Below are 25311 nucleotides of genomic sequence, written 5' to 3' on the forward strand. Positions count from 1 at the left end.
CTGCCTTTTGCTTTTTGTGGTTTCTTATCCATGGTCAACTGCCCTCTGAAAATAGGTTGAGTGAAGAATAGTAAGATATTTTTGGAGAGACTATATTCGCGTAACTTTTATTGCAGCATGTTATTATAACTGTCCTATGTTATTATTAATTATTAATTTCTTACTGTGTCTAATTTATAAATTAAACTTTATCATAAATGTGAGTATAAGAAAAAACCTGGTACATACAATATGTAAATAAAATTGTTAAAATGGAGGAGGTCAACCTAAGGAACTAGGCTTACTGTACTGATATGTACATGTGCTACATGTCTGGTCTATGAAAATTAGGTCAATAAAGGGAAGTGGTCAATGAAAAAAGGTGAACTGTATACTGTATAGTCAATCATGCATACAGATTCTAAAGCTATGGACTACATCTATTTCCTAAACACAAAATTCTTTTAAAAATAGCAATCGTCTAGCCGGGCGTTGTGGCGGGCGCCTGTAGTCCTAGCTACTCGGGAGGCTGAGGCAAGAGAATCGCTTAAGCCCAGGAGTTGGAGGTTGCTGTGAGCTGTGTGAGGCCACGGCACTCCACCGAGGGCCATAAAGTGAGACTCTGTCTCTACAAAAAAAAATAGCAATCGTCTAGCCTGAGCAAAAGCAAGACCCTGTCTCTACTAAAAATAGTAAAACTAGTTGGGCATCTTGGCAAGCACCTGTAGTTCCAGCTACTTGGGAGACTGAGGCAAGAGAATCTCTTGAGCCCAGAAAGTGAGGTTACTGTGAGCTGTGATGACCCCTCAGCACTCTACCCAGGGTAACAGAGTGAGATCCTATCTATTAAAAAAAAAAAGGTAGCAATAGTAGTATTGCTCTAACATTGCTCTAAAATGAGCTCATTTTACTTACTGAGGAGTATTGATCAGACTACCTTATTTTGGTATCAGGATTAAACTACATTGAATGGCTCTATGGGCACCAATCCACACATTTTTGTGAAAGGAAATTTACTGAGAAGAAAAATTTAGGTGTTGGGGATTTTGAAAATATATAAAAACCTTGGCTTGGCTCCTGTAGCTCAGTGGCTAGGGCACTGGCCACATACACCTGGGCTGGCGGGTTCAAATCTGGCCCGGGCCTGCTGAACAACACGTTGTGGTGGGCACCTGTAGTCCCAGCTACTTTGGAGGCTGAGGCAAGAGAATCACTTAAGCCCAAGAGTTTGAAGTTGCTGTGAGCTGTGACACCATGGCACGCTACCCAGGGCCATGTAGTGAGACTCTGTCTCAAAAAAAAAAAAACCCGGGGCGGCGCCTGTGGCTCAGTCGGTAAGGCGCCGGCCCCATATACCGAGGGTGGCGGGTTCAAACCCAGCCCCGGCCAAACTGCAACCAAAAAATAGCCGGGCGTTGTGGCGGGCGCCTGTAGTTCCAGCTACTCGGGAGGCTGAGGCAAGAGAATCGCTTAAGCCCAGGAGTTGGAGGTTGCTGTGAGCTGTGTGAGGCCACGGCACTCTACCGAGGGCCATAAAGTGAGACTCTGTCTCTACAAAAAAAAAAAAAAAAAAAAAAAAAAGATAAAAAAAAAAAAAACCCGGCTACCCTTTATTGGGCACCTACTACATGCCAGACACTTTATGTTATCTTTTATATGTATCAAATCCTCTCAAATATATAGTATTTTCAAACATAAATCATTTTATTATCTCTCACAGTTTCTGTGGGGCAGGAGTTCAGGAAGGTGTGGGCCCGGCAGTTCTGGGAAGCTAGAAAGCGAAGTGGTGGAGTAGGAGATTAGGCCTGCAGCGTTGAGGTCCTGACCAGCATCCCTTTCTCCCTTTGTTCTGTTTCTGTCTTTGTTTCTCTCTCTTCCCACTTAGCTTATGATCTCCCTTTGTCTTTTTGTGGATTAATTTGAGCTTTACTATAACCTGGTGACTTCAGGGAAAGTGGTCTGCTTACACAGCAGCTGGTTTCCACCCTGAAGAAGAAGGCTGGTTGCAGTTGCTCAGGCCTGTAACCCTAGCACTCTGGAAGGCTGAGGTGGGAGGACCCCTTGAGCTCAAAGTTGGAGACCAGCCTGAGCAAAAATAGACTGTGTTTCTACTACAAATAGAAAAAAATTAGCCAGGCATTGTGACAGGCTTCTGTAGTCCCAGCTACTTAAGAGGCTGAGGCAGGGGGATTGCTTGAACCCACGAGTCTGAGGTTGCTGTGAGCTGGGCTGAGGGCATGGCACTGTAGCCTAGACAAGAGAGCAAGACTCCGTCTCAAAAAAGAAAAAAAAAGAAAGACGCCCTGAGAGAAAAAAGCCAAAGCATATTGTCAGTGTACTCCAGCCGCAGACCACTGTGGTTATGTATATAATTAAACAGGTTGAACTATTGTAATTGTTCCTTGCTGGGAGAGAAAATACTCACCATGGGGGAACTGTGGATTCTCAGTGAGAGGGAATTAGAAAGAACCTATTACAGGATTCGGGCTTTGGTTCAGTGATCCAAGGAAGAGTCCGAAAAAGCAAGGATTCCAGACTTCAAGACCTGGCAGGTGGAGCTCAGGAAAAAAAAAAGCAAGGATTCACTGTATATTGGCAGACAAGGGTAAAGTTAAACTGTAATTGGTAAAGAAGTACAGTCTGTCAATATGGTCAAAAGTGGAAAGTTGGTTCAGCGCCTGTGGCTCAAGCGGCTAAGGCGCCAGCTACATTACATACACTTGAACTGGCGGGTTCGAATCCAGCCCAGGCTTGCCAAACGACTACGGCTGCAACCAAAAAATAGCCGGGCATTGTAATGGGCATCTGTAGTCCCAGCTACTTGGGAGGTGGAGGCAGGAGAATTGCTTGAGCCTAGGAGCTGGAAGTTGCTATGAGCTGTGATGCCATGGCACTCTACCCAGGGCGACAGCTTGAGGCTTTGTCTCAAAAAAAAAAAAAAAGTGGAAAGTTGGTATTTTGTGGGAGACACGGTGACCTTGTTTTTGTGCTTATCTAAATATATATATATATATATATCATGCACTAATCTAATCTTGCTTTATCTCATTTTATCAAGGTTTCAGAGTAATCTTGCTTTTTTTTTCCTTTGGAGACAAGGTCTCACTCTGTCACTCAGATCGGAGAGCATGGGGAGTGATCAGTGCTCGCTGCAAACTCCAACTCTCTGGCTAAGGTGGTCCTCCTGGTTCAGCCACCTGAGTAGCTGAGACTTCACCTTGCAACTGAACACCCAGCCAATTTTTAAATCTACAGGCAGGGTCTCGCTATATTGCCAAGGCTGGCCTGAAACTCGTGGCCTTCAGGCAATCCTCTCACTTGAGCCTCCCAAAGTGCTGAGATAGTCATGAGCTAGGGTGCTCTTGTCTGAGGATGGCATTCTGTAAGATTATGTTCAGTAAGAGAATAATATGGCCTAACTAGCTGTAAGAGCCAAGTCAGCTTCCAAATGTTAAAGATTACAGTTGTTTTGTCTTTCTCAGCATCTCCCTTTATTTTGTTTGTTTGTTTATAAATATAGGTTAGTACCTTTATTACTTGTTTTTATTTTATTTATGTATTTATTTTTTATTTTTATTTTTTTTGAGACCCAGCCTCAAGCTGTACTCCCTGTGTAGAGTGCTATGGCATCATAGCTCACAACAACCTCCAACTCCTGGGCTTAAGCGATTCTCTTGCCTCAGCCTCCCAAATAGCTGGGATTACAGGTGCCTGCCACAACACCTGGCTAATTTTTTTTTTTTTTTTTTTGAGACAGAGCCTCAAGCTGTTGCCCTGGGTAGGGTGCTGTACCATCACAGTTCACAGCAACTTCCAACTCCTGGGCTCAAGTGATTCTCCTGCCTCCACCTCCCAAGTAGCTGGGACTATAGGTGCCCACCACAATGCCCGGCTATTTTTTGGTTGGAGTTGTCATTGTTGTTTAGCAGGCCTGGGCTGGATTCAAACCCGCCAGCTCTGGTATATGTGGCTGGCGCCTTAGCCGCTTGAGCTACAGGTGCCAAGCCTATTTTATTTATTTATTTATTCTGAGTCTCACTTTGTCACCCTTGGTAGTGCCATGGCATCATAGCTCTCAGCAACCTTAACCTCTAAGGGATCCTCTTACCTCAGTTTTTTTCATTTTTAGTAAAGATGAGGGTCTCACTCTTGGTCAGACTGGTCTTAAATACCTGAGCTCGAGCCATCCACCTCCTTGGCCTCCCAGAGTGCTAGAATTACAGACATGAAGCACTGCACCCTGCATTTCACGATTTTTAATTTTAATTTTTATTTATTTATTTATTTTTGAAGCTGTTGCCCTGAGTAGAATGCTGTGGCGTCACACCTCACAGCAACCTCAAACTCTTGGGCTTAAGCAATTCTCTTGCCTTAGCCTCCCAAGTAGCTGGGACTACAGGCACCCACCACAATGCCCAGCTATTTTTGTTGTTGTTGTTGTTGCAGTTGTCATTGTTGCTTTTTAGCTGGCCTAGGTCGGGTTTGAACCAACAGCCTCGGTGTATGTGGCCAGCGCCCTATCTCCACTGGAGAAGATTTTCCAGAGCCATCCAGCTAGTAAAGAAAGTCAGACTCAGGCGGCGTCTGTGGCTCAAGGAGTAGGGCGCTGGCCCCATATACCAGAAGTGGCTGGTTCAAACCCAGCCCGGCCACACAAAAAAAAGAAAGACATTTAGTACTTAGGCTCGGCGCCAACAGCTCAGCAGTAGGCGCCAGCCATGTACACTGGAGCTAGTGGGTTCAAATCCAGCACGGGCCTGCCAAACAACAATGACAACTACAACCAAAAAAAAAAAAAGCCAGGCGTTGTGGTCACCTGTAGTCCCAGCTACCTACCTGGGAGGTTGAGGCTAGAGAATTGCTTAAACCCAAGAGTTTGAGGTTTCTGTGAGCCATGATGCCCCAGCACTCTTCTGAGGGTGACAAAGTTGAGACTCTGTCTCCAAAAAAAAAGACTGACTTGCACTCAGGGCCCTCAGACCTACTTCCTGGCTTGTCATAGCGCAGATCTTCCCTGTGCTATCGTCCTTTGAGGAAGCTTTCTGAGCAAAGCAAGGCCCTGCCCTACTCTGGGGGATGTGTCCATTCCTCAAGCAGAGCTCTACCTGTCCCTCCTTTCTCTGTCCAGTGGGAGTCCAGTGCCCTATCTCCACTGAGATACAGTTGCCACCAACATTTCATGTTTTTAGAAAGGAGGTCTTTCTTCCTTGAATTAACCCTGAATATGTTGAATTTTAAAACAGAGATCTTTGTATATACACATACAATTAAATCGAACCTCTGTCAAGAGAAAAAAGAAAAGAAAGAAAGGTCTCTTGGCTCAGTGGGTAGGGTGCCGGCCTCTTGGCTCAGTGGGTAGGGTGCCGGCCTCTTGGCTCAGTGGGTAGGGTGCCGGCCTCATACACTCAGGCTGTTAGGTTTGAACCCAGCCTGGGCCAGCTGAACAACAATGACAACTACAACAAAAAAATAGCCAGGCATTGTGGTGGGCATCTGTAGTCCCAGCTTTTCGGGAGGCTGAGGCAAGAGAATCAATTAAGCCCAAGAGTTTGAGGTTGCTGTGAACTGTGATGCTACAGCACTCTACTCAGGGGGACATAGTGAGACTGTGTCCCCCCCAAAAAGAAAGGAGGTCTCACTATGTTACCCAGGCTGGATTCAAACTGCTGGACTCAAGTCTTCTTCCTGAGTCAGCCTCTAAACTAGCTGGGCCTAGTTGGTATATGTGCCTGCAGCACTTCCTTTTATGACCTGACCTCAGAGGTCACATTGTCTTATTGCCACCATAGTCACAAGCCCACCCAGTCACATGGAAATGAGCATGTGAGTTAGGAGATACTGTTGCAGCCATCCTGGTTTGTCACAAATGCTTTTCAAATTTCTCTCAGGCATTATTAGTGCTATGTTTTAGGTTAGTAAACTAAAGCTCAGGAAGATTAAGTAAATTGCCCAAGATCTTCAGAATAGTAACCTATGTGCTGATGTCAGAGTCACCAGTTTCTCTAATTTAAGTGACCAGCATGTATGAGCCCCTCCCAAAATGTGTTCCTTGCTGCTTGTAAAAATAATTGTAAGTCGACCTACTTTTTAGACCTCACCAAACACAACATATTGAATAATAAAAGATATTATAGACGTGTCCATATTAAGAGTGCCATCAGGGCAGTGCCTGTGGCTCAGTGAGTAGGGCGCTGGCACCATATACCAAGGGTGGTGGGTTCAAACTCCGCCCCGACCAAACTGCAACAAAAAAATAGCTAGGCGTGGGCGGCGCCTGTGGCTCAGTCGGTAGGGCGCCGGCCCCATGTACCGAGGGTGGCGGGTTCAAACCCGGCCCCGGCCGAACTGCAACCAAAAAATAGCCGGGCGTTGTGGCGGGCGCCTGTAGTCCCAGCTACTCGGGAGGCTGAGGCAAGAGAATCGCTTAAGCCCAGGAGTTGGAGGTTGCTGTGAGCTGTGTGAGGCCATGGCACTCTACTGAGGGCCATAAAGTGAGACTCTGTCTCTACAAAAAAAAAGAAAAAAAAAAAAAATAGCTAGGCGTTGAGCAGGTGCCTGTAGTCCCAGCTGCTCTGGAGGCTGAGGCAACAGAATGGCCTAAGCCCAGGAGTTAGAGGTTGCTGTGAGCTGTGTGACACCATGGCACTCTACCAAGGGCAATAAAGTGAGACTGTGCCTCTACAAAAAAAACAATCCCATCAGTCAGAAAGCATAAGATTATAGTTCTAAAGGCCAGGCAAGGTGGCTCACGCCTATAATCCTGCATTTGAGCTCAGCAGTTCCAGACCAGCCTGAGCAAAAGGGATACCCCTATCTCTACTAAAAATATAAAATTAACCCTGGTGTTATTGTGGTGGGTGTCTGTAGTCCCAGCTACTAAGGGCTGAGGCAGGAGGAACACAGCAGTTTGAGCTTGGCTGATGCCATAGCACTGGAGTCTGGATAACAGAGTGAGACTCCCTGTCTGAAAAACAGAAACAAAAAACTATAGTTCTAGGTGTTTATGATTTCATATTATATTATTTTGTGGGACATAATTTGAACATTAAAAAATGCCATTAGTAAGGAACTGGAGCTTTTTTTTTTTTGTAGAGACAGAGTTTCATTTTATTGCCCTCGGTAGAGTGCCGTGGAGTCACACAGCTCACAGCAACCTTCAACTCCTGGGCTTAGGCGATTCTCCTGCCTCAGCCTCCCGAGTAGCTGGGACTACAGGCGCCCGCCACAACGCCCGGCTATTTTTTTTTTTTTTTTTGAGATGGTTTCACTATGTCGCCCTCAGTAGAGAGCTGTAGAGTCACAGCTCACAGCAACCTCCAACTCTTGGGCTTAAGCGATTCTCTTGCCTCAGCCTCCCAAGTAGCTGGGACTATAGGCGCCCTCCACAACGCCCAGTATAGAAATTTTCTATTGAAAAGCATCAAAAAGGCTGGTTGGGGTGATTCACACCTGTAATCCTAACACTCTAGGAGGCCAAGGCAGGTGGATTGCTTGAGTTCATGAGTTCAAGACCAGCCTATGCAAGAGTAAGACCCTGTGACTTTGGGTCTGGGTTGGTGGCAGCGACGGCGCGGGACCGGGCTCGGGGGCCGGCGGCACAGCCGAGAGCGGAACAGCGATCCTCCCTTCTTCCTTTGGCTGAGCCGGGCGCGCGCGGCCGTCCGGGGCAGGCTCCCCAGCCCTCGACTCTCGCGACCCACACCGCACCCCCACCCGGGCTCGGAGGATGATGACGCTCAAGTCCAACCAGACCCGCATCTGCGAGGGAGAGCCAGGAGGAGGCGCTACTCGTGAGCAGGGGCGGCATCCAGACCGACGGGCTGTCCCTGGAGGAGGCCCGGAGCCTGAGGAGCAGCCGGGCGTGGCCGCAGTCCGTGAAGAGGCACGTTGGGAAGATTCGTTGGGATTTTTTTTTTTTTTTTGTAGAGTCAGAGTCTCCCTTTACCGCCCTCAGTAGAGTGCCATGACGTCACAGGACTCACAGCAACCTCCAGCTCTTGGGCTTCCGCGATTCTCCTGCCTCAGCCTCCCAAGCAGCTGGGACTACAGGCGCCCGCGCAACGCCCGGCTATTTTTTTGTTGTTGTTGTTGCAGTTAGGCCAGGGCTGGGTTTGAACCCGCCACCCTCGGTATATGGGGCCGGCGCCCTACTCACTGAGCCACAGGAGCCACCCGGGCATTTTTGAGACCAGAAGAGGAAGCACAGGACCTATGTCTGTGTGCTAATTGTCACGGAAGTGCTGGAGACTGGGAGGACTCAGTTAACTTGGGAAGGAAGAGGGAGTGGTTTAAAATAGAAGACGCTGTAAAAACATTGCAGAGCACAAACCGGTGCAGGCCTCATACTGTTGAGACAAGGCTACTCAGCCAACAGTGGCACCCCTGTGGGCACCACCTACTCGGTTTCTGCTCAGAGCTCAATGTCAGGCATCCGATGACTGACGACTTTCTGTAAGAGAAAAGGACATGAGCCTGGAGTGCAGATCTTCCCTCTCACCCTGGCTCTTTTCGCTTCTCCTCACAGGCCTCCTCTTTGGAATAAGGCATGATGGGCAGCCCAGCACGGGTGTATCGGTAATGCTGCTGTTCGGTGTCAAGTGATGGATCTTTTTCTTCTCTTTTTATTGAGGGAGGTGGGGGCGGGCATGTAATTTGCAAGTACTTTTGTGCATGATCTGGCCCTCCCTTTTTGCACTCCTATAGTCCTCTGAAGATAGGCAAACAGTCTGACCCTTGCCTTGGATTCTGAAGTATTCCTGTTTGTCTTTCCAGCCCTGCCCAGACATTTTTCTTTGATTTTTAATATTTTTTTTTATTAAAAGAATCCAATGTGAGATGAAACCTTTCAAGAATTTGTCCTATAATGTAAAGTTCAGTAAGTTGGTCTTTTTCACCGTAGGATACATTTATCTACATATTATATATTAGACATATAATATGTAAATAAATGAGTTAGAGGGGGTGGCGCCTGTGGCTCAGTGAGCAGGGCGCCGGCCCCATATACCGAGGGTGGCGGGTTCAAACCCAGCCCCTGCCAAACTGCAACAAAAAAATAGCCGGGCGTTGTGGCGGGCGCCTGTAGTCCCAGCTACTCGGGAGGCTGAGGCAGGAGAATCGCCTAAGCCCAGGAGTTAGAGGTTGCGGTGAGCTGTGTGACGCCACGGCACTCTACTGAGGGCAATAAAGTGGTGGCGCCTGTGGCTCAGTGAGTAGGGCGCCGTCCCCATATGCCGAGGGTGGCGGGTTCAAACCCAGCCCCGGCCAAACTGCAACAAAAAAATAGCCGGGCCTTGTGGCGGGCGCCTGTAGTCCCAGCTGTTCGGGAGGCTGAGGCAAGAGAATCGCGTAAGCCCAAGAGTTAGAGGTTGCTGTGAGCCGTGTGACGCCACGGCACTCTACCCGAGGGCGGTACAGTGAGACTCTGTCTCTACAAAAAAAAAAATAAATAAATAAAATAAAATAAATGAGTTAGAGGAATTAAAATAAAATAAAAATGAAAACTTTGCTGTGAGCTCTGATACCACAGCACTCTACCGAGGGAGACAAAGTGAAACTCTGTCTCAAAAAGAAATAAAAATAAATTAAAAATGAAAAACTGAGGCAAGGCTCGGCACCTGTAGCTCAGTGGTTAGGGCACCAGCCACATACGGGGGGCTGGCGGGTGTGAACCCAGCCTGGGCCTGCCAAACAACAATGACAACAACAACAACAAAAAATAGCTTGGCGTTGTGGCGGGTGCCTGTAGTCCTAGCTACTTGGGGGGCTGAGGCAAGAGAATTGCTTAAGCCCAAGAATTTGAGGTTGCTGTGAGCTGTGACACTACAGCACTCTACCCAGAGTGATATAGTGAGACTCTGTCTTGAAAAAATAAAAACATAAAATATATTATAATAATAAAATAAAATAAAACGGTGCCGTTTCCCCAGATAGTGTGCGTTATACCTGTTAGGTGTGAATTTACGAGTCCCCTCACTACCCATCAACTTGCATTCTGTTGAGTTTTGCTGCCAAATGTGTACATAAATGTTGATTGATTAGCTCCAATTTAATAGTGAGTCCATGTGGTGTTTGTCTTTCTTTCTTTTTTTTTTTTTTGTGGTTTTTGGCCGGGGCTGGGTTTGAACCCACCACCTCCGGCATATGGGACCAGCACCCTACTCCTTGAGCCACAGGCACAGCCCGTGTTTGTCTTTCAATTCTTGCAAAACAGATATCACTATTTAAAACTCCTTTAATCTTGGGCAGTGCCTGTGGCTCAGTCCCTGGGGCGCCGGCCCCATATAACGAGGGTGGCGGGTTCAAACCCAGCCCCGGCCAAACTGCAACCAAAAAATAGCCAGGCATTGTGGCGGGCGCCTGTAGTCCCAGCTACTTGGGAGGCTGAGGCAAGGGAATCGCTTAAGCTCAGGAGTTGGAGGTTGCTGTGAGCTGTGTGAGGCCACGGCACTCTACCGAGGGCCATAGAGTGAGACTCTGTCTCTACAAAAAAAATAAAATAAAATAAAAAAATAAAACTCCTTTAATCTAGAACCAATGTTTAAGGTAGTTAAATAAAGTCATTTCTATGAACAGTCAATGGGAACTTTCCAAATGTTGTATTGAAAGTTCATCTTATGCCCTTATTGCAAAAAATTATGTTTTTAGCACCCTTTAAATACATTTATTTCCACTCACTACTTTGGAGGTTTCACAAAGGCAAATTGCTATCTTATTCCAGTCAAGCTTCCTTATTTTCTCCTTCACAGATCTTCCAGAATACTGGTCTTAGGCCAGGTGCGGTGGCTCACACCTACAATCCTACCATTCTGGGAGGCAAAGGCAGGTGGATTGCTTGAGTACAGGAGTTTGAGACCAATCTGAGCAAAAGCAAGACACCATCTCTGCTAAAAAAAAAAAAAAAACCTGGGCGTTGCAGTGTAGTCCCAGCTACTTGGAAGGCTGAGCAAGAGGATTCCTTGAGCCTAAGAGTTGGAGGCTGCTGTGAGGTGAGGTGTGATGCCACGGCACTCTACCCAGGATGACAGAGTAAGACTCTGTCTCAAAAAAAAAAAAAAAAGGCTCGGTGCCTGTGGCTCAAGTGGCTAAGGCGCCAGCCATATATACCTGAGCTGGCAGGTTCGAATCCAGCCCTGGCCCGCCAAACAACAATGATGGCTGCAACCAAAAAAAAAGCCATTGTGGCGGGCACCTGTAGTTCCAGCTACTTGGGAGGTGAAGGCAAGAGAATCACCTAAGCCCAGGAGTTGGAGGTTGCTGTAAGCTGTGATGCCATGGCACTGTACCTAGGGCGACAGCTTGAGGCTGTGTCTCAAAAAAAAAAAAAGAATACTGCTTAGTGCCAATCTGTCTTTGACTTGAATGGCCAAAAGTACACAAGGTACCAAATGAGAATGTTAGAATTATTGGTCATTAAGCAGAGTGAATCAATAGTACTGTTTGCTTAGACGGCAACTTTGTTTGGAGAATTCACATTATTGCCATTATCACATAATGGGATATATTGCAAATCAATCAAGTACATATTGGTTGAATACAAATGATGTGAAGACCACTGTTCTAGACTGAACTGTGATGTGAATAATGTTTTTACTCTTCCTCCCATTTTTTTTTTTTGTTTTTTTGTAGAGACAGGGTTTCACTTTATGGCCCTCGGTAGAGTGCCATGGCCTCACACAGCTCACAGCAACCTCCAACTCCTGGGCTTAAGCGATTCTCTTGCCTCAGCCTCCCGAGTAGCTGGGACTACAGGCACCCGCCACAATGCCCAGCTATTTTTTTGTTGCAGTTTGGCCGGGGCCGGGTTTGAACCCGTCACCCTCGGTATATGGGGCCGGCGCCTTACCGACTGAGCCACAGGCGCCTCCCTTCCTCCCATTTTTCCATCCTTCCTTCCCTCCACAAACATCTTTAGAACATCTGCAATGTTAGGGCCCCATACCAGGTGGCAGAGAGAATGTAAAAGTAAATAAGACTTCAGTCGGGCCAGGTGTGGTGTCTCACACCTGTAATCCTAATGCTCTAGGAGGCCCAGGCGGGTGGATGTCTTGAGCTCAGGAGTTTGAGACCAGCCTGAGCAAGACTGAGACCCCCTCTTTACTAAAAATTAAAAGAAAATAGCCAGGCATTGTGGCAGGCACAGTAATCCCAGCTACTAGAGAGGCTGAGACAAGATGATTGCTTGAGCCCAAGAGTTTAAGGTTGCTGTGAGCTAGGCTGACACTACTGCACTATAGCCTGAAGAACAAAGTGAGACTCTGTCACAAAAAAAAACAAAGAGCTTGGGTGGCGCCTGTGGCTCAAGGAGTAGGGCGCCAGTTCCATATGCTGGAGGTGGCGGGTTCAAACCCAGCCCCGGCCAAAAACCAAAAAAAAAAAAAAAACAAAGAGCTAGGGGCGGCGCCTGTGGCTCAGTGAGTAGGGCGCTGGCCCCATATACAGCGGGTGGCGGGTTCAAACCCAGCCCCAGCCAAACTGCAACAACAACAAAAAAAATAGCCGGGCATTGTGGCGGGCGCCTGGAGTCCCAACTAGTTGGGAGGCTGAGGCAAGGGAATCGCCTAAGCCCAGGAGTTGGAGGTTGCTGTGAACTGTGTGACGCCACGGCACTGTACTGAGGGCAATAAAGGGAAACTCTTGTCTCTACAAAATAACAACAACAATAAAGACTTCAGCTGGGCACAGTGGCTCATGCCTATATTCCCAGAACTTTGAGAGGCCAAGGCTGGAGGATCACTTGAGGCCAAGAGTTTGAGACCAGCCTAAACAACACAGTGAGATGCCATCTCTAAATATATATATATTTGAGACAGAGTTTCAAGCTGTTGCCCTGCATAGAGTGCTGTGACATCACAGCTCACAGCAACTTCAAACTCTTGGGCTTACGTGATTCTCTTGCCTCAACCTCCCAAGTACCTGGGACTACAGGCATCTGCCACAACACCCGGCTATTTTTTGGTTGTAGTTGTCATTGTTGTTTGGCAGGCCTGGACTGGATTCGAACCCACCAGCTCTGGTGTATGTGGCTGGCACCCGAGCCACTGAGCCTAAAAAAATATTTTTTTAATTAACCAAGCATGGTGGTGCACACCTGTGTTTCTGTTACTGGAAGAAGAGGGTCTGGCTGCCTGTCGCTGTCAGCCACTGTGCAGAGATGGGGATAGGTCCAACAAACTTTGTCAGAAGGCTAGCAGTTCTGGAAAACAGTGAGAGTAGCCTCTCCAAGGTTGTTCTGTACATCCATTTCCAAACCACAGTTTTATACCTAAAAAAATCAAGTTTAAAACCTTGTTAACCCTTATTTTAAACAACAATCAGTATAACCCCTGGGCAGCACCAGTAGTTCAGTGGGTAGAGCGCTGGGCACATACACCAAGGCTGGTGGTTTGAACCCAGCCTGGGCCAGCTAAACAACAATGAAAACTGCAACCAAAAAATAGCTGGGCGTTATGGCGGGCACCTGTAGTCCCAGCTACTTGGGGGATGCTGAGGCAAAAGAATCAAACCCAAGAGTTTGAGGTTGCTGTGAGCTGTGATGCCATGTACTCTACTGAGGGCAACAAGTGAGACTCTGTCTCAAAAAAAAAAAAAAATCAACATAACCCATGATCCATAATAAACAATAATCGGCATAACCTATGACCCAGACAACATTTCTAATTCAAAAGTTAATCTCTGGGCGGTGCCTGTGGCTCAAGGAGTAGGGCGCAGGTCCCATATGCCGGAGGTGGCGGGTTCAAACCCAGCCCCGGCCAAAAACCACAAAAAAAAAAAAAAAAAAGTTAATCTCCTAAACCAATTATACTCTCTAAACTACTCAAGATATAGATATACACTTTTAAGTTAAAGCTAAATTTACAAAACTACAAGTATGGAAGACATGAGGTGGAGGCCACGCAGCATCTAAACCGACCAGACCAGCATGTCATGTTGGCCCTAGCCTGAGTGACTCCATCTTATTTTCACCACATGGGCTCTCAGTTTGTTGTTCAGGCTAGAGTGCTGTGACATCATAGCTCACAGCAGCCTCAACTCTAAGCCTCAAGCAATTCTCCTGCCTCAGCCTCCCAAGTAGCTTGGATCACAGGCACCTGCTATATGCCTGGCTAACTTTTCTTTCTTTCTTTTTTTTTTTTTTTTGGTAGAGACAGTTTCACTTTATCGGCCTCGGTAGAGTGCCGTGGTGTCACAGCCCAGAGCAACCTCCAACTCCTGGGCTTAGGTGATTCTCTTGCCTCAGCCCCCCGAATAGCTGTGACTACAGGTGCCCACCACAATGCCCAGCTATTTTTGTTGTTGTTGCAGTTTGGCTGGGGCCGGGTTTGAACCCGCTACCCTCTGTATATGGGGCCAGTGCCCTATTCACTGAGCTACAGGCGCCGCCCTAATTGTTCTTTTTTTTTTTTTTTTTTTTTGTAGAGACAGAGTCTCACTCTACCGTGAGACTGCTGTGGTGTCACACGGCTCACAGCAACCTCTAACTCCTGGGCGTACGCGATTCTCTTGCCTCAGCCTCCCGAGTAGCTGGGACTACAGGCGCCCGCCACAACGCCCGGCTATTTTTTTTTTTTTTTTTTTTGTAGAGACAGAGTCTCACTGTACCACCCTCGGGTAGAGTGCCGTGGCGTCACATGGCTCACAGCAACCTCTAACTCTACGCGATTCTCTTGCCTCAGCCTCCCGAGTAGCTGGGACTACAGGCGCCCGCCACAAGGCCCGGCTATTTTTTTGTTGCAGTTTGGCCGGGGCTGTGTTTGAACCCGCCACCCTCGGCATATGGGGCCGGCGCCCCACTCACTGAGCCACAGGCACCGCCCTAATTGTTCTATTTTTAATAGAAACAGGGTCTTGCTCTTCTTCAGGCTATTTTTCAACTCCTGAGTTCAAGGGGTCCCTCTGCCTTGGCTCCCCAGAGTGCTAGAATTACAGGCAAAAACCACCACGCCTGGCAAGCCCAGGAATTTAAGGATACAGTGAGTTGTGATCATACCATTACACTCCAGACTGGGAAACAGTGAGAGTCTGTCTCTTTTTTTCTTTTTGGCCGGGGCTAGGTTTGAACCTGCCACCTCTGGCATATGGGACCGGCGCCCTACTCCTTGAGCCACAGACGCCACCGAGATTCTGTATCTTTAAAAAATAAAAAAGATGGGCGGTGCCTGTGGCTCTGTGGGTAGGGCTCCGGCTCCATATACTGAATGTGGCAGGTTAGAACCCGGCCCGGTCAAACTGCAACAAAAAAATAGCCAGGCGTTGGGTGGTGCCTGTGGCTCAAGGAATAGGGCACCGGTCCCATATGCCGGAGGTGGCAGGTTCAAACCCAGCCCCGGCCAAAAAGCACAAAAAAAAAAAAAAATAGCCAGGCGTTCTGGCGGGCGCCTGTAGTCACAGCTACTTGGTAGGCTGATGCAAGAGAATCACCTAAGCCCAGGAGTTGGAGGTTGCTGTGAGCTGTGACACACGGCACTCTACCGAGGGTGATAAAGTGAAACAAGAGAGGGAGGAAGGAAGAAAGGAAAGAAGTTGGTTCTTGCCCTCATATAGTTTACAGTTCAATAGGGAAGAAAAGAAAAGACTTGTTCACAGTCCTAAATTAACTTACTACCTAACTGAGGAGAAAGGACTCTAAGAAATGAGCTTTTCTGATGATTCTTTAGTCCCAGCAAACTCCTACTCACGCCTTCCTTTCTGCTCACAGTCTTGCATGATTCTCTTTCCCTCTTGTCTTTTCCAGATGCCATTGCCCAATCCTTTTTCCTGAGGTCATCTAAGTTCTAAAATAAGTACTGAAAGAATAATGAAAAGGAAACAAACATAGGTTGCAGATAAAAAATAAAAAACAAAAAGAAAATCAAAAAATAGAGGGATGCCCAGGGCAACAGAGTAAGACTCTGTCTCAAAGAAAAAAAAAAAAAAAAATGAACGGGAGAAATTTACAAAAAAAGAGGGACAAAATTTTGTTACAAAATTAACCATAACTGCTCCTTATCTAACCAATGGTTTTAAATAACAACCACAGGCTTATGATTCCCAAATTTTACTCTTCTGAGCTCCAGATTCACATATATATAACTGCTTACTTGACATTTTCACTAGGAAATCTTTATGGCATCTCAAACACGCCCCAAACAAAACTTCCTGTTTCCCCCTTTCTTGCTCTTTCCCCTCTTCCTCCGGTCCCAGTATACAGCATTTCAGTCTTCACTTCTCAAGCTAAGGAATTATAGCCCTAAATAAATGACTGAGGCAAAGATCTCGATCAATGGTGGTTTATTAAGTCAAAGTTTGAGGACGTGCCCAGGAAAAACACAAACCACAACAAATCTGTCCAAAGTGGAATTTGAGAGCTCAGTATTTAAAGGAGGTAGGGAATACAGAAAGAAAAAAGGTAGACAGTGAGACAAATTTACATTTTTGTGATACCCTGGAAATCTGTATTTTATGTAAGGCAAATGTTAAAAGGAAATAAAGGAAGCATCAATTGTAAGGATATCTTTGGGTGGAAGAATGTTTAACCTTGCCTTGTTCGAACAGGAAGGGGAAGATAAACTCACAATGAACATTATTAGTGCGGAATCCAACAGACTTTAGTTTTCATAACTAGACTTAGCCCAAAGTTACAACTCGCATGACCTTGCTATGGCAGGCCAGCAAGGAATGTCCTTGTGAATGATCTGTGGGGCAGTCCTTGTAGATGCCTGAGCCTTTAACCTTTAACCTTTCTGTGGGGCTCTGATGAAGGTATGGTATTAGTAACAGCTGTTTATTCATAAGGGAGTGTTGCAAGGCTCTGCCTCCACCATTTACTTCTCCTTTTGCGGAAGGAGTTGAGGGGGAGGGATGTGCCTCATGTCCTCTGTTTGGAATAATCTGCCTCCAGATCTAAGCATAGTCTCAGGTCCAGTGTCATCTCTTCAGAGGAAACATCCCTGACCTAAATTAATCTATTGTCTCCAAGTCAAATTGATTGGTTGCATTTACAACATAGGAATTTTTTTTTTTTTTTTGAGACAGAATCTCACTGTGTCACCCTTGGTAGAGTGCCATGGCATCACATAGCTCACAGCAACCTCAAACTCTTGGGCTCAAGCGATTCTTTTGCCTCAGCCTCCTGAGTAGCTACAGTGCCTGGCTGTTTTTTTTTGTTTTTTTTTTTTTTTTTTTTTAGAGATGGGGGTCTCACTCTGGCTCAGGGTGGTCTCAAACCTGTGAGCTAAAGCAATTCACTCACCTCAGCCTCCCAGAATGCTGGGATTACAGGTGTCAGCACTGTGCCTGGCCACAACACAGGAATTATTATGGGCTGAATTATGTATGCCTCTCCCAAAATGTATATGTTGAAGTCAACCGGCCTGAGGGCCCAGAAGATGGAGCATTAAACCAAGGAGTATTATTCTTTTCTTCCTGTTTTCTTTCTTTCTTTCTTTTTCTTTTTTTTTTTTGAGAGAGTCTCACTCTGTTGTCCTGGGTAAAGTGCCATGTTGTCATAGCTCACAGCAACCTCAGACTCGTGTAGGTAAGTGATCATTTGGCCTCAGCCTCCCAACTAGCTGGGACTTCAGGTGCTCACCACAACATCTGGCTGTATCTTCAATAGAGATGGAGTCTTGCTTTTGCTCAGGCTGGTCTTGAATGCCTGAGCTCAAGCAATTCACCCACTTGGCCTCTCAGAGTGCTAGGATTACAGGCGTGAGACAGGGCACCCAGCCTCCTTTTTTTTTTTTTTTCCCCATCCTCCAGCCTTTGCCTCTGGAGTAACTGGGACTACTGGTGCAGATGATCACACTTGAGACAGGGTCTTGCTATGTTGCCCAGGCTATTGTTGATCTTTTAGCCTTAAGTGATCCCCTGCCAAGACTGTCCTGCCTCAGTCTCACAAAGTGCTAGGATTAAAGACATGAGCCACATTCCTGGCCTAAGGGGAATATTTTTGATCTTTAAAATCTAATGGAATTTGCCCTGCTAGGTTTCAGACTTGCTTGAGACCTGTATTCCTCTCCTTTCTGATTTCTACCTTTTGGAACAGCAAAGTCTATACTATGCCAGTCCCACCACTGTATTTGCAAAGCGGATAACTTGTTTGGTTTTATAGACACAGCTGGAGAGGACTTCGTTGCCTCAGCATGAATCATATCTCTCATATGAATCTCACCCACACCTGATTTGGATGAAATTTAGGTGAGATGTTGTACTTATGATGCTGTAATGAGTTTAGACTTCAGGGGCTGTTAGGAGGCATGGATGTATTTTGCAGCTGAAAAGACATGACTTTGGAGGGTATTGGACAGATGGCAGAGTATTAAAGGCTGAATTGTGTCCCACCAAAATTTGTTTGTTGAAGTCCTTACCTGTAGTAGTACCTCAGAATGTGACAAGGTATTTGAAGGGGTGATTAAGTTAAAATGAGGCACACAGTCTATGAAACTAGTGTATGGTGCCCCACGATCACATTAATGTACACAGCTATGATTTAATAAAATAAAAAAATAAAATAAAACAAATAAAAAGTTAAAATGAGGCTCTTAAGGAGGGTCCTAAGGCAATGTGGCTAGCGTCCTTATGACAAGGGGAAATGAGGACGCAGACAGTTACAGAGGGAAGACACAGAGGAAAAACGGCCATCCACAAGCCAAGGAGGGAGGCGTCCAAAGAAACGAACCCTGCCAACAGCTTGATTTCAGATTTCTAGTCTTAAACAAATTTGTTTAAGCCCCCAATCTGTTGTACCTTGTTATGGCAAGCCCAGCAAACTCATACAGAAATTATCTGAAATTATCTTGTTCGTTTATTTGATTACTTAGTGTTTCCCTGCCCCCAAATTATCTTCTTCGTTTATTTGATTACTTATTTAGTGTTTCCCTGCCTGTCTATGGAGAGCAGCCCCATAAGTGCCTTGATAATCATGTTAAAGTTCAGCAAAAGAAGCTAAACAGGAGCAAAGCATGGCGGCTGTCCCGGAGGCCAAGGCAGGAGGCTCACTTGAGGTCGGGGGTCAGGCGATACAGAGACAAAAAGGAGAAGGGAGGGAGGGCAAGACCATCCTGAGCAAAAGCAAAACCCCATCTCTACTAGAAAGAGAACAATTATCTGGGTGACTATAGTCCCAGTTACTCGGGAGGCGGAGGCAGTGGGACTGCTGGAGACCAGGAGTTTGAGGTTGCTGAGGCTGTGGTACTCCAAGTCAGACCAGACTGAGACTTTATCTCAAAAGAAAAAAAAAAAAGCTAAACCATAAAGTGGCCCCCACAAGATTTTATCTTTTCATACACATCTTCCACAAGTTTTAGTGTATTGATTTCAGTGTCTTTCTCGTTGCATTTTTCTTTCTTCACTCTCCTGTACCTGCTCACAACAACCATCACCCTTGACAGACCAAGTTACTTGTAGTTCATGAAATTTATCATGCCACTTTGTACATTGCTTTCCCTTTGTCTCCAATGGCCCTCGTCGAGTTCTTAGACTAACTAAAGCTTTGTTATCCTTCAACACTCAGCTCAGGGATTCTCTCTTCTGAGAAATCCTTTTTATTTCTCTCTATTTTGTATTTATTTTCTATTTCATTAATTTCTGTCCCAATCTATGCTTCTTCCTTCTGCATTATTTGTGTTTATCTTGCTTTTTCTTTTCTTTTTTTTTTTTTTTTGAGACAGAGCCTCAAGCTGTCGCCCTGGGTAGAGTGCCGTAGCATCACAGCTCACAGCAACCTCCAACTCCTGGGCTCAGGCGATTCTCCTGCCTCTGCCTCCCACAGTGCTAGCAGTCCCCCACCACAACACCCAGCTATTTGTTGGTTGCGGCCATCATTGTTGTTTGGCAGGCTGGGCTGGGTTCGAACCCACCAGCTCAGGTGTATGTGTTGACAGGCTGGGCTGGGTTCAAACCCACCAGCTCAGGTGTATGTGGCTAGTGCCTTAGCTGTTTGAGCCACAGGCGCGACCTTTATTTTTTTATTTTTTGAGACAGAGTCTCAAGCTGTTGCTCTGGATAGAGTGCTGTGGCATTACAGCTCACAGCAACCTCAAACTCTTAGGCTCAAGCAATTCTCTTGCCTCAGCTTCCCAAGTAGCTGGGACTACAGGCACTCACCACAATGCCTAGCTGTTTTTTGGTTGTAGTTGTCATTGTTGTTTAGCAGGTCCAGGCTAGGTTCAAACTCACCACCCTAGGTTTATGTGGCCAGCGCCCTGCCAAGTGAACCATAGGCGCCATGTAGCTTGCTTCTTCCCCTAATTCTTTAAGAGATGTGTTAAGACCATTAATTTTGAGCAGCATCTCACCAATTTTTTTTTTTTTTTTTTTGAGACAGAGTCTCAAGCTATCATCCTGGATAGATCCGTGCTGTGGCATCATAACTCACAGTAACCTCCAAGTTGGGCTCAAACTATGCTCCTGCCTCAGTTTTTCTATTTTTAGTAGAGACAGGGTCTCACTTTTTGCTCAGGCTGTTCTCCAACTTGTGAGCTCAAGCAATCCACCCACCTCGGCCTCCCAGAGTGCTAGGATTACAGGCATGAGCCACTGTGCCTGGCCACCAATTTTGATAATAGTTTCACTATCACGCAGTTCTCAGTATTTTCCAGTTTCCACTATGATTTCTTCTTTGACCTGTGAGTTGGTTAAGGATGTATCTTACCAAGCATAGTTTTTAGTTATATTTATAAAACTAATTTCTAACTCAACTGCATGATAGTGTAGTCCATGATATGAATACTTCCAAATTGTTGAGACAAGTTTTAAGACCTAATACACGATCAATTTTCTTTTTTGTAGAGACAGAGTCTCACTGTACCGCCCTCGGGTAGAGTGCCGTGGCGTCACACGGCTCACAGCAACCTCTAACTCTTGGGCTTATGCAATTCTCTTGCCTCAGCCTCCCAAATAGCTGGGACTACAGGCGCCCGCCACAACGCCCGGCTATACGATCAATTTTTTTTTTTGAGACAGAGTCTCACTATGCTGCCCTTGGGAGACTGCCATGGCGTCACAGCTCACAGCAACCTCAAACTCTGGGACTTAAGTGATTCTCTTGCCTCAGCCTTCCGAGTAGCTGGGACTATAGGCGCTCACCACAATGCCCTGCTATTTTTTGTTGCAGTTATTTTATTTGGCAGGCCTGGGCGGGGCTCAAACCCGCCAGCCTCAATGTATGTGGCTGGCGCCATAACCATTGTACTACGGGCGCTGAGCCAATACACAATCAGTTTTGATAAATGTTTCATGTGTGTTTAAAGAAAGTGTTTTCTCAATGTTTTAATATGTGAATTAGACCAAAATTCATCCCCTACTGATTTTTTTCTTGTATATTTGGTCTATCAATTATTGAAATATTTGTTAAAGCAGTGGTTCTACACTTGATCTTAGCCAAAAGGCCGAGAAGCGATAAAGCAGTCGTTCTCAAAGTGTTATTCCTGAATCAGAAACATCAACAGCAGCAACTCAGAACTTGTAAGTGGACATTCTCAGACACTACCCTAAACCTACTGAACCAGAAGCTCTGAAGTTGTGCCTAGCAATCAGTTTAACAAGAGCATCATGGGATTCTGAGGAATACTACGTTTTAAGAACCAATTTACCAGCTACTCGGGAGGCTGAGGCAAGAGAATCGCTGAAGCCCAAGAGTTGGAGGTTGCTGTGAGCTGTGTGATACCACGGCACTCTACCGAGGGTTATAAAGTGAGACTCTGTCTCTACAAAAAAAAAAAAAAAAAGAACCAATTTATTCCTTCATTATAGGGGCCTTCTCAATTTATCCTTATAGATTTGTCAGTATCTTCATATGTCTTAATTTTTATTTTATTTATTTTTTTTGAGATGGAGTCTCACTTTGTCACCCTCTGTAGAGTGCCAAGGCATCATAGCTCACAGCAACTTCCAACTCTTGGGCTTAGGCTATCCTCTTGCCTCAGCCTCCCAAGTAGCTGGGAGTATAGGCACCTGCCACAACACCCGGCTATTTTTTGTTGCAGTTTGGCCGGGGCCGGGTTTGAACACGCCACCCTCGGTATATGGGACCAGTGCCCTACCCACTGACCTACAGGCGCTGCCCAATTTTTGATATTAAGTACAGAGTAGTTTCAAATTGTTGTCCATCCTGGTGAATTGAATATTTTATTATTATGACATGACTCTTTTTATCTGTAGTAATACTTTATGTGTTAAAGTCTATTTTTCCTGATACTAAGATATCTACTCTAGCTTCTTTTTAGTTAGTATTGGCCTGTGGTATTTTTTTTCCTATTCTTTGCTTTTTAATATTTCTATATAAAAATGACGCTTATACTTTTTTTTTTTTTTTTTAGATAGTCTCACTTTGTAGCCCTCAGTAGAGTGCCGTGGCATCATACAGCAACCTCAAACTCTTGGGTTCAAGCAATTCTCTTGCCTCAGACTCCCAAGTGGGTAGAACTACAGGGCCCCACCACAAAGCCCAGCTATTTTTAGAGGCCAGGTCTCACTGTGGTTCAGACTGGTCTCTAACTCCTGCGCTCAGGTGATTCCCCCCACCCTTGACCCCTAAAAGTACTGGGATTACAGGCATGAGTCACCACGCCTGGCTGATGTTTATACATCTTTTTTTGTAGTTTTTGGCCAGGGCTGTGTTTGAACCCACCACCTCCAGTATATGGGGCTGGCGCCCTACTCCTTGAGCCACAGGCGCCACCCTATACACCTTTTGAAATAGCATATAGCTGGATTTTTTTTGGTTTTTAGTGGTACACGTTTGTCTTTTTTTTTTTTTTTTGGAGACAGAGTCTCATTATGTTGCCCCAGACTAGAGTGCTGTGGAGTCATAGCTCACAGCAACCTCAAACTCCTGGGCTCAAGTGATCCTCTTGCCTCAGCCTCCCAAGTAGCTGGGACTACAAGTGATTCTCTTCCCTCAGCCTCCCGAGTAGCCGGGACTACAGGTACTTGGCACAATGCCCGGCCATTTTCAGAGTCGGGGTCTTGCTCTGGCTCAGGCTGGTCTCAAACCTGTAAGCTCAGGCAATCCATCCACCTCAGCCTCCCACCCTTTTCTTTTTTATTTATTTATGTTAGAAATAGGGTCTCAAACTCCTGGGCTCAAGCAATCCTCCCTCACTCTCCCAAGCATCTGGGGCTATAGGTGCATCCACTATGCCCAGTCTGGTGTTTTTTTGTTTTGTTTTGTTTTGTTTTGTTTTAGAGATAAGTGTCCCATTGTCTTGTCCAAGCTGGTCTTAAACTCCTGGCCTCAGCATCTTCCTTCTTTGGCCTTCCAAAGCACTAGGATTACAGGCATGAGTCCTCTCTGAACTTACCCTGGATAATTTCTTCAAATTTCTTCAGATCTATCTGCATTAATGTTAGTTCTCTTTTTAATTGTGTCTAATGGTGAGGCCAGGAGCCGTGACTCACTCCTGTAATCCTAGCACTCTGGGAGGGTGAAGGGGGTGGATTGCTGGAGTTCAGGAATCAAGACCAGCCTGAGCAAAAAACTGAGACTCTGTCTCTACTACAGATAGAAAAACTAGCTGGGTATGGTGGGTGGTGGGCCCCTGTCGTTTCAGCTACTGGGGAGGCTAAGGAAAAGGGATCATTTGAGTCCAAGAAGTTGAGGTTGCTGTAAGCTATGCCATCACGGCACTCTACCCAGGGCAATAGGGTGAGACTCTGTCTCAAAAAGAAAAAAAACTTGTGTCTAGTGGTGGTTTAAGCCACTTTTGGGATTTTTTAAATTTCAGTTACAGTACAACTTCTATAAGTTAACCACCTAAGGAACTGTAACAAATTGGTCAACATGAGGAACTAGGCCTCCTATACTGATTCCTACATGTGATACACATCCAGTCTCTGAAAGAAGGTGGGCACTGTAAGGAGGTGGTCAACTATCGAGGGCCTCCTGTATTTCTAGAGTTCATTTTGCAAATGTATATATATATATATATATTTTTTTTTTTTTTTTTTTTTGAGAGAGCCTCAAGCTGTAGCCCTGGGTACAGTGCCGTGGTATCACAGCTCACAGCAACCTCCAGCTCTTGGGCTTAGGCGATTCTCTTGTCTCAGCCTTCCGAGTAGCTGGGACTACAGGCACCTGACACAACGACCGGCTATTTTTTTGTTGCAGTTTGGCTGGGATCAGGTTTAAACCCACCACCCTCAGTATATGGAGCCAGCGCCCTACTCTCTGAGCCACAGGCACCGCCTTTATCATTATTATTATTTCGGGGGTGTTGTAATTGTCATTGTTGTTTGGCAGGCCCGGGCTGGATTCAAACCCACCAGCTCTGGTGTATGTGACTGGCGCCTTAGCTACTTGAGCTACGAGCGCTGAGCCGATTTTGCAAATATTTTCAAGCTTCACTCTTCATTCTTTAAACACAGTAAACAAAGTTATTTTATTTTCTACCCTAAGATGCCAGTCGCTGAAATTTTTATATTTCTGCTGTTCATCAATTCTATTGTTTCTCACTAATGGTGCCTTATTTCTTTTGAGCTGTTCTGTTTTCTCTGAAATATTTCCTGTAAATATTTTGACATCTGAATTTTATTATTTATTTGTTTATTTTTATTTCAGAATATCATGAGGATATAAATCTTTCACCTGCATGAATTGCTCTTGTATAGTTTGAGTCAAATTTATAAGTGTGCCCAACCCCCAGTTAGTGTGCACTGTGTCCCCTTCGGCCCCTCCCACCTGCTTGCTTTCCATTGAGTTTTACTATCACATGTGCACATGAGTGTTGATCAACTAGATTTATTTATTGATCTATTTATTTAGAGAGATAGAGTCTCACTGTGTTGCCCTGGCCAGGTACAGTAGCACAATTTAACTTATTGCAACCTCCAACTCCTGGCCTCAAACGATCCTCCTGCCTCAGTCTCTTAAGTAGCTGGGACTACAGTTGTACACCACCATACCCAGCTAATTTTTTCTATTTTTAGTAAAAACGAGGAGTCTCACTTGTGTTCAAGCTGGGCTTGAGAAATCCTGACCTAAAGGGATCCTTCTGCCTTAGGCCCCCCAAAGTGCTAGGTCACCACAACTGGCCTGATGTCTGAATTAGAGCTGAATCCTCCCAAGCATAAGTTACTTCAGACTGGGACAGTTGCCAAATAGAAGCACTTTAAAGTCTCTCTTTGAGGTTTTTTGAGTCACACAGGTAGCATGAATTAGAACTGCAAAACTCATAAAAGCCAGCTTGTGTCTGGAATCCTCAAGGAGTATCTTTCTCCTCTGCCAAGTTCCAAGTTCAAGGCAGGCAGCTATCTTTTCTGATCCCTTCAGCACAATGGGATTTATTTTTTCATTTTCTTGTATACTTCAGAAGTCTTATTACTAGGTTTCTCACCTAAGCATGTCCTAGGCTTTAA

The 25311-nt window shown here is 45.7% G+C and overlaps 1 pseudogene; it reads right to left on the minus strand.

The window, feature by feature from the left end:
• Nucleotides 1-21207: 21207 nt before the first annotated feature.
• Nucleotides 21208-21356, minus strand: LOC128589270 (uncharacterized; annotated as a pseudogene).
• Nucleotides 21357-25311: the final 3955 nt, after the last annotated feature.

This window comes from Nycticebus coucang, chromosome 6 (assembly GCF_027406575.1).
Source record: "Nycticebus coucang isolate mNycCou1 chromosome 6, mNycCou1.pri, whole genome shotgun sequence".
Taxonomy (NCBI): Eukaryota; Metazoa; Chordata; class Mammalia; order Primates; family Lorisidae; genus Nycticebus; species Nycticebus coucang.